Source organism: Simochromis diagramma, unplaced genomic scaffold, assembly GCF_900408965.1.
Source record: "Simochromis diagramma unplaced genomic scaffold, fSimDia1.1 OVJJ01000421.1, whole genome shotgun sequence".
Classification (NCBI taxonomy): domain Eukaryota; kingdom Metazoa; phylum Chordata; class Actinopteri; order Cichliformes; family Cichlidae; genus Simochromis; species Simochromis diagramma.
Genome location: NW_024387250.1, coordinates 145,126 through 151,928, shown reverse-complemented (window position 1 = coordinate 151,928; position 6,803 = coordinate 145,126). Strand labels below are relative to the sequence as shown.

Sequence of the window (6,803 nt, the reverse complement as noted above, 5' to 3'; positions counted from 1 at the left end):
CCCCCAGTTTAATGGTTTATTAAATAATCAATTACAGCATTTAATTTATGTTAGACTACTTTTAATTAACTGCTTTAGCCCACTTACAATGAAAATTTCAAAAAAATTTGTTCAAGACCTGTGTAGTATGTTAACACTATTGGAAGTAAAAATAACTTGAACTCTTATTTTGAAACACAACTTTCGTTTTTTTTGTAATAAAGCTCTGACTTGTATTGAGTCTGTGGTCTGGGAGAGAGTCTGTAACTCTCTGTCTGCAAATACAGGATTAATGACCAATGTTGGGCATTAATTATATAGTTACTTCTTCAAAAAAGTACTGAGTTTTGCAACAATAAACAACTTTTTTGCAGCTGTTTGCCTAAAGATGCAGCCAAGGTGGGGTTTTTTTTAATATTTCAACTATTTACAACAATCAGGTTTATTTGTTCCACTCCAAAAAATAATTTCTGTCCACTTGATAAAGGAGAACAACAGCCTGATATCTGCAGGCCTGACAGCAGCAGATGTATCACTCCTGTAACACCTGTAACATTCAGCAGTCGCCTCATTGTTCTGACACACACAACAAAACTATTGACTACACTACACACTAACTACACAAGATTTTGCGCTAAACGTCGCAAATCTCTCACATCTCAAAGCACCGCCGTCACTCCTAAAACTTCCCCCTTCCTAAACAACTGGTCATGGCCATGTTGCTATATCATTTTTTGATTGGTCAACATGGTACATTTTTCGACCAATAGGAAGGGTGGGTTTTTTGGTTTTGGTTTTGCTCCACGGCGGGAGCGCTTTCGGTGTTTTCCTTATAAAACGCCGTTTTTACCGTTTATCCTGCAGTAAATATAAACAACGACCGTATTCAGAAAAGAAACCAAACATTGCAGATGTTTTTATCATAACTCTGGTTTTCGTGGCCTATCAACACAACTTAAAACTGGTATAAAGTCCACACTTTTCCCGTCAATTGTTCCGTCTGTCCTGCTCACATCTCCAATGGTTGTACACGTCTCATTACGTGGCTTCACTCCACATCAGCCACGCGGCTTTGCTCGCTAAAACACTGGTTCTGCACATAAGGACGCTGTCATAGCCTGTCAACCACGTTGATAGCTGCGTGTATACGAATGTGAATCGCATAATGGCTGGACTATGGGATAAGGTGGCATCTTCTAATCCCATACAGGAGCAGCCATCACTTACTAACTAACACTGAAAAAAGAATTGTTAAAGTTTTAATTTTAATTTCAATTCAGGTTAGATTTTAGCAACGTAGATTTTCTGTGCCGCAGGACCGTGCCAGCAGTGTGCAATTGCGCACGCACGGAGCTTAGAGGGAACATTGGGCGGGATGGCTGGGGATTTTCTTGCTTTTATTTGATTCTACGCTTTAACAGACACAACGACTTCCCTTATTTCCATTTGTGACAAACTGCTGGAGATTCTCACATTCTTCTGACACCTTGCAAAAAAAGAACCAGCCAGAAGAGAAATGTTGTATAAAACAACAGCAAAATGAAATTGAAATGAGCCCATTTGTGCTAAATTGTAAACATTTCTCAGTTTAAACCCTGTTTGTTACTTATGTTCTGGTGTAAATAAATGATTGGCTCATGTTATTTGAAAGTCTTTTAGTTTTCATTTTGTTCAAATTTAAAGAACGTCCCAAATTTTCTGAAATTTGGGTTGTAATATTACAGCCGTCTCCTCCTTGAGTCCCCACCTTACTGTGGTGGAGGGGTTGGTGGGTTTTGCTTTAACCCTTGGTAGGTCTGCCAAGGGAAATTGGTTCTGGGTGAGGAGCCAGACAAAGAGCGATTCAATTCACACTCAACCCCTGTGACTATCAAAAGAGCGGGAGGGTGTGTACCCTGACTGGTGCGGGTTACTGGGGCCTCAACTTGGAACCAGGACTGGGAAGGAGCTCAACGGAGAGTGCCTGATTAATGGGTCTTCGCCATGGGGCCCGGCTGGATTATTAATGTCTGAATGGTCAAACTACTGTAAAGGGTTTTAAAAGAATCACTGATAATGCAAGCCAGATTTCTTTTAGGCAGTGCATTCACTCTAATTGCCTTTTGTGTTTAAGAAGGAAGTGGGAACGATTAATGGTTTCTGTTTGATGATCTTTGGCTGTGCACTGGTTGGGACAGAAACAGCAGTTTGAGTGTGTATTCTGGGTCCAGGCCATATAGCATTTTTAGACTTAGTATCAAACAATATAAGAATAAATATTAAAAGTTATACAATGGAATAAAAACAATTTCAAAAGAATGAGAAAAAAAGAAGAAAAACAAGTCACAAGCAAAATTAATAAAAAGAGGGATACAGCCAGGGGACAAAGAACTTCTCATAATTCAGAGCAGCCAAGGGGCAGTGACATCCAAAATTTCTGGCACAGCAGCCTACACCTATTGCAGCATAACTAAGGGGGATTCGGTCACCTGATCCGCCCTAACTATATGCTTTAACAAAAAGGAAGTTTTAGGCCTAATCTTAAAAGTAGAGATAGTGTCTATCCCTGAATCCAAACTGGAAGCTGGTTTAATGAAGAGGGGCCTGAAAACTGAAGGCTCTGCCACAATTTCTACTTTTGATAACTCTGGACAACAAGTAAGCCTGCAATGCGAGAGTGAAGTGCTCTAATGGGCTGATATGGTACTACAAGGTCTTTAAGAAAAAGTGGGACCTGATTGTTTAAGATCTTGTGTGAGGAGCAGGATTTTGAATTCTGGATTTGACAGGGAATTAACAGCTAATGAAGGGAAGCCAATATAAAGAAGAAATTGCTCTCTTTTGCAGTCCCTGTCATTACTCTTGCTGCAGTGTTTTGGATTAGTGAAGGCTTTTCGGGGAGTTTTTGGACATCCTGATAATAATGATTACAGTAGTCCAGCCTAGAAGTAATAAATGCCTTAATTCGTTTTTCAGCATCATCTGAGACAGGATATTTCTAATTTTAGAGATGTGCGCAAATGGAAGAAAGCAGTCCTACGTATTGTTTATATATTGTTCATATATTGTTCATGGTTTTCTTCAGTTTGTTAGCTACTGCAGGATATTTTGTAAGGCGGTTATATGCTATAAAAGCAAGGGCCAGGAAAATCTCCCTCATATTTTTCTGTGTTTTATCCTCAGTTACTTTGACACATAGGCATCTGCTGTGATGCTTACACCTCTGATGAAGTGTCAGCTTTGTTTTTATATATAGATATAAAATATGGATATCTACTGATAAATGATAAGAATTATATTTCTGAGTCAAAATTGATCGAATCAGGAATCACTCATTTATAGAAATCAGTGACAATATCCAGCCCTATTATCACCCTGTTTGCCTTTAAGTTCCAGATGTAGGCTGACCATTGCTTGAAGACTGAATGGGGCTGGCTGCAATGGGGACCTGTCAAGACCCAATGACTGTAGAAAAGATGGACGATCTGACTGCACTTCCTCCCACTGTACAAAATTAGCCAAATTTTCCCACTTGTGGAAGCTGCAATGTTGCTCTTTGCGCCTGAGTCTGCGCATAGTGACTTGGGTGGGTGTTTATGTCACGCTCCTGCCCATAAACCCACTGGAGTGACTGTGAACATGCCCCTCCTACACTTTGTACTTACCCTGGCTGCACGTGTTGCCAACTTAGCAACATGGTCGCTATGTTTAGCAAGTTTTCAGACCCCCTTGCGACTTTTTTCCAAAAAGCGACTAGCGACAAGTTGGCGACTTTTTCTGGTGTTATGGAGACTTATGACAACTCTTTCACGTGACAGCACGTATTGCTCTTACTCTCACAAGCAGCGGGAGCTGCCGTGGGCACCTCGCCCGTGCGAAATGCGCACAGGCGGCAGTAGTCCTCATGCAGCAGTCGCCCCGCGCTGATGTCAGAGCAGGTGATATTCACCCCTACGCGTACAAACTGCAAATGACTCGCACATGATGAAGTTTATCTGCTGATTGGTTTACTGCAATTGATGACTCAGTTTACCTTAAATTAAGTAAAATACGCCACATCGCTATTATGAAAAAGTACACAGCTTAACATCTTACAGTTCTGCAACATCTAAAATAACTTGTTAATTCGCTTGCTAGATTAACCGTTAGCAAAGGAGAAAATGAAATATCACGATAGAATATGGGGTAAAACGCGCTGCGCAGTGCCTTTGTTTTCTGCGCACGTGGCGGAAAAAGCACGCGGCGACGGGAATGAGAAGGGCAAAAGCGGATTGTGGAATGAAATAGATGAACCAGAATTGGTTTGTAAAATGGTGCAACTTCAGTGGTGTGGAACTGTTTGGCTTTTGTCCGTCAGATACACACCAAAGCACAATTTTTTACAGAACATGCAAACGACCTGTCGTTTTACTGTATTTTTCCCCACTATAAGGCACCTTAAAATCCTTTATTTTTCTCAAAATTGACAGTGTTCCTTATGTTGAATTCTGGTTGTGCTTACTGACCCCGAAGCGATTTTGTATGATACACGGCACTTAAAAATCTGTCAAAAAATGTTTTAGCATGACTTTGGTAAGCTATGAAACCGCACCGCTTGACGGATTGTTGGAGCATTACCGCTACCGTAGTCAGGAGCCTTGCGTCGTAATACGTACTGTGCTTCAAAAAATATTATCATACTGTGTGTGTGTATAAGGACCTCAAAATGGACCCTGTTAAGACATGCATACAAAGCGGATTTTAAACTCAAGGTGTCATGCAGTGGAACATGGGAACAGAGCAGCTACAAAAGAATTCAGCATTATGAATCAATGTTACAGAAGTGGAGGAAGCAAGAGAATGAGTTGAGTAGTAGACTTATCTGGCTGTTTGTTTTGCTTAGCTTAATGTGCCTTATGGTCCAAAAATACGTATTTGACTTTATTTTTTGGCACACTGCAGTTTAATGTTGCAAAGCACCTCTAAGTTTTTTGGCCACATTGCCCTGCCCTACTGCAAAGTGATGGTGGTCACTTTCAATACAGAGCCAATGAGAACCAATTGAGAATTGATAAGGATCAAATAGATAAGCGATCTGGAAGGGAATCAAAATGTCTAAATTCTTGTCAATTCCCATCCCTGCTCCTTGAAGTGGAGTAAATCAACAGCTTTGCATCTGAATTGTAAAGCTCCGAACACCTCCCCCACTCCACTACTTTTACTTTTCTTAATTTTTTTTTTTTTTTTTTTTTTTTTTTTTTTTACACTTGTTTTGATCTTCAAAAGAAGGAGTTTGGCTAGACCAGGAATTTTTGCCACTCACTAAGCAGAAGGTCACGGTAAATTTCAAATCAACACAATATATTGAAAACAAGTAGTGTTTATTTAATATTTTCCTTTTATGAACCATGAGTGAAAAGAAAACCATTCCTTTGGTCAGTACAAGGACAGAACACAAAGAGTAAAAAGGAGGGGACACAAAAACTATTGCTCAACACTACTTGACATTTGTTTTTAACATTGTTTTTTTACTGGAATCTTGCCCAGCATTTATTACATTACACAAGAGGCTGAAGGGGAGGTCGTGCTTTCCCATTGGTTGTTCAGTACTTAAATATATATATAATAAATCCTATAACCTTACTGTGAGGTTTTTGATGGCAGCTTACCTTACCCTGGTCTTTTTTCATTAGACAAACTAATGTGTTTGACACACCCAAAGAAGATTCTAGGTCTGACCAACCGTCTCAGTTGTTTGCAAAAAGATGACAGTCAATAAAATTCCAAAAGATAATTTATTGACAAAAAAAAAATATCAAGAGATAAAAGATAAAACAGTCCAGTGTCCCATTTATGAATCTTATAAAAACACACAGTCCCAAGGCCAGAGCCAGCTATGCCACACAGCCAGTTGCCCTCCACGTGTTGCCTTTACAGCGGTTAGAAGTTGTCTTGGGACCCACCACCCTGCAAGCATATAGCCAGTGGTCACTCCAGCCTCTGCAACTCTGCTGCCTTTAGGCTGTGGCATATAATAGGCCCTGGCCTGCACAGAGAGACAAAATGACACAGCAGTGTTTGTAGTGTGGGCTATAAGTAGACCAGTGTATCAGTGCACTAAGTACACCTGCCTCTAATTAGTCCAACCCCATTCCAGCCTTGGCTCACAAAATGTGACACACACACACAAAACCACTCCCAACCCAGTGCAACCTCACACATAATAGGGAGCTGAATTAACACAGGCATATTAGTTCCATGTTACATGTTATCTACAGTGTTAAATTAAAATTCTCCAGCAAGCTGTTCAGCGTGGCTCCGAACTGTAGTAAAGGGACCTCTGGCTAATACGTCGGGTTGTGTGTCGGGCTTGTAGCCGAAAACTAGCTTTACTTTGTTGTCTGGGTCAACTTTGCTTGCGAGAGACAGAGAGAGGCGTTGAAAGGCTGCTCCAACAGGAACTTATTGTTTTCGGAGGAAAACACGAACACAGTGTACAGTCGAGTCTTAATAACTTACTTACAACTGGGTTCGTCAGGCACTCTTTTTGGCTGCAGTGGTTATTATATTTACATGCTTAGTGTGTGCAGCTGACATTAGTGTCCACTGTACACTCTGCGTGGGAAGAAAACTGTTCTACAAAAATTTAACTTCAAATCTGAGCAAGCAGCTAGCACACTGCCATGGGAATGTGAAATTCACAGAGAAAACCCACGGATCCCTCCACTGACCGCTGTGGCACCAGGCAAACCTCCACTGGGCCCACTACTGCTAAACAGGTGAAAATGGATTTAAGAGCGACAGGACTTAGTGCCGCTGAATCTTTGATTTTATTTATGTTTTCCTGTGCTTTACTTGCATCTATT

At 40.7% G+C, this 6,803-nt stretch overlaps 1 protein-coding gene across 5 annotated transcripts in view; it reads left to right on the top strand.

Moving 5' to 3' along the window:
• The window catches only part of LOC120714699 (interferon-induced very large GTPase 1-like), a 37,380-nt gene that overhangs the window by 3,697 nt on the left and 26,880 nt on the right, over window positions 1-6,803 (top strand). The window lies entirely within an intron of this gene.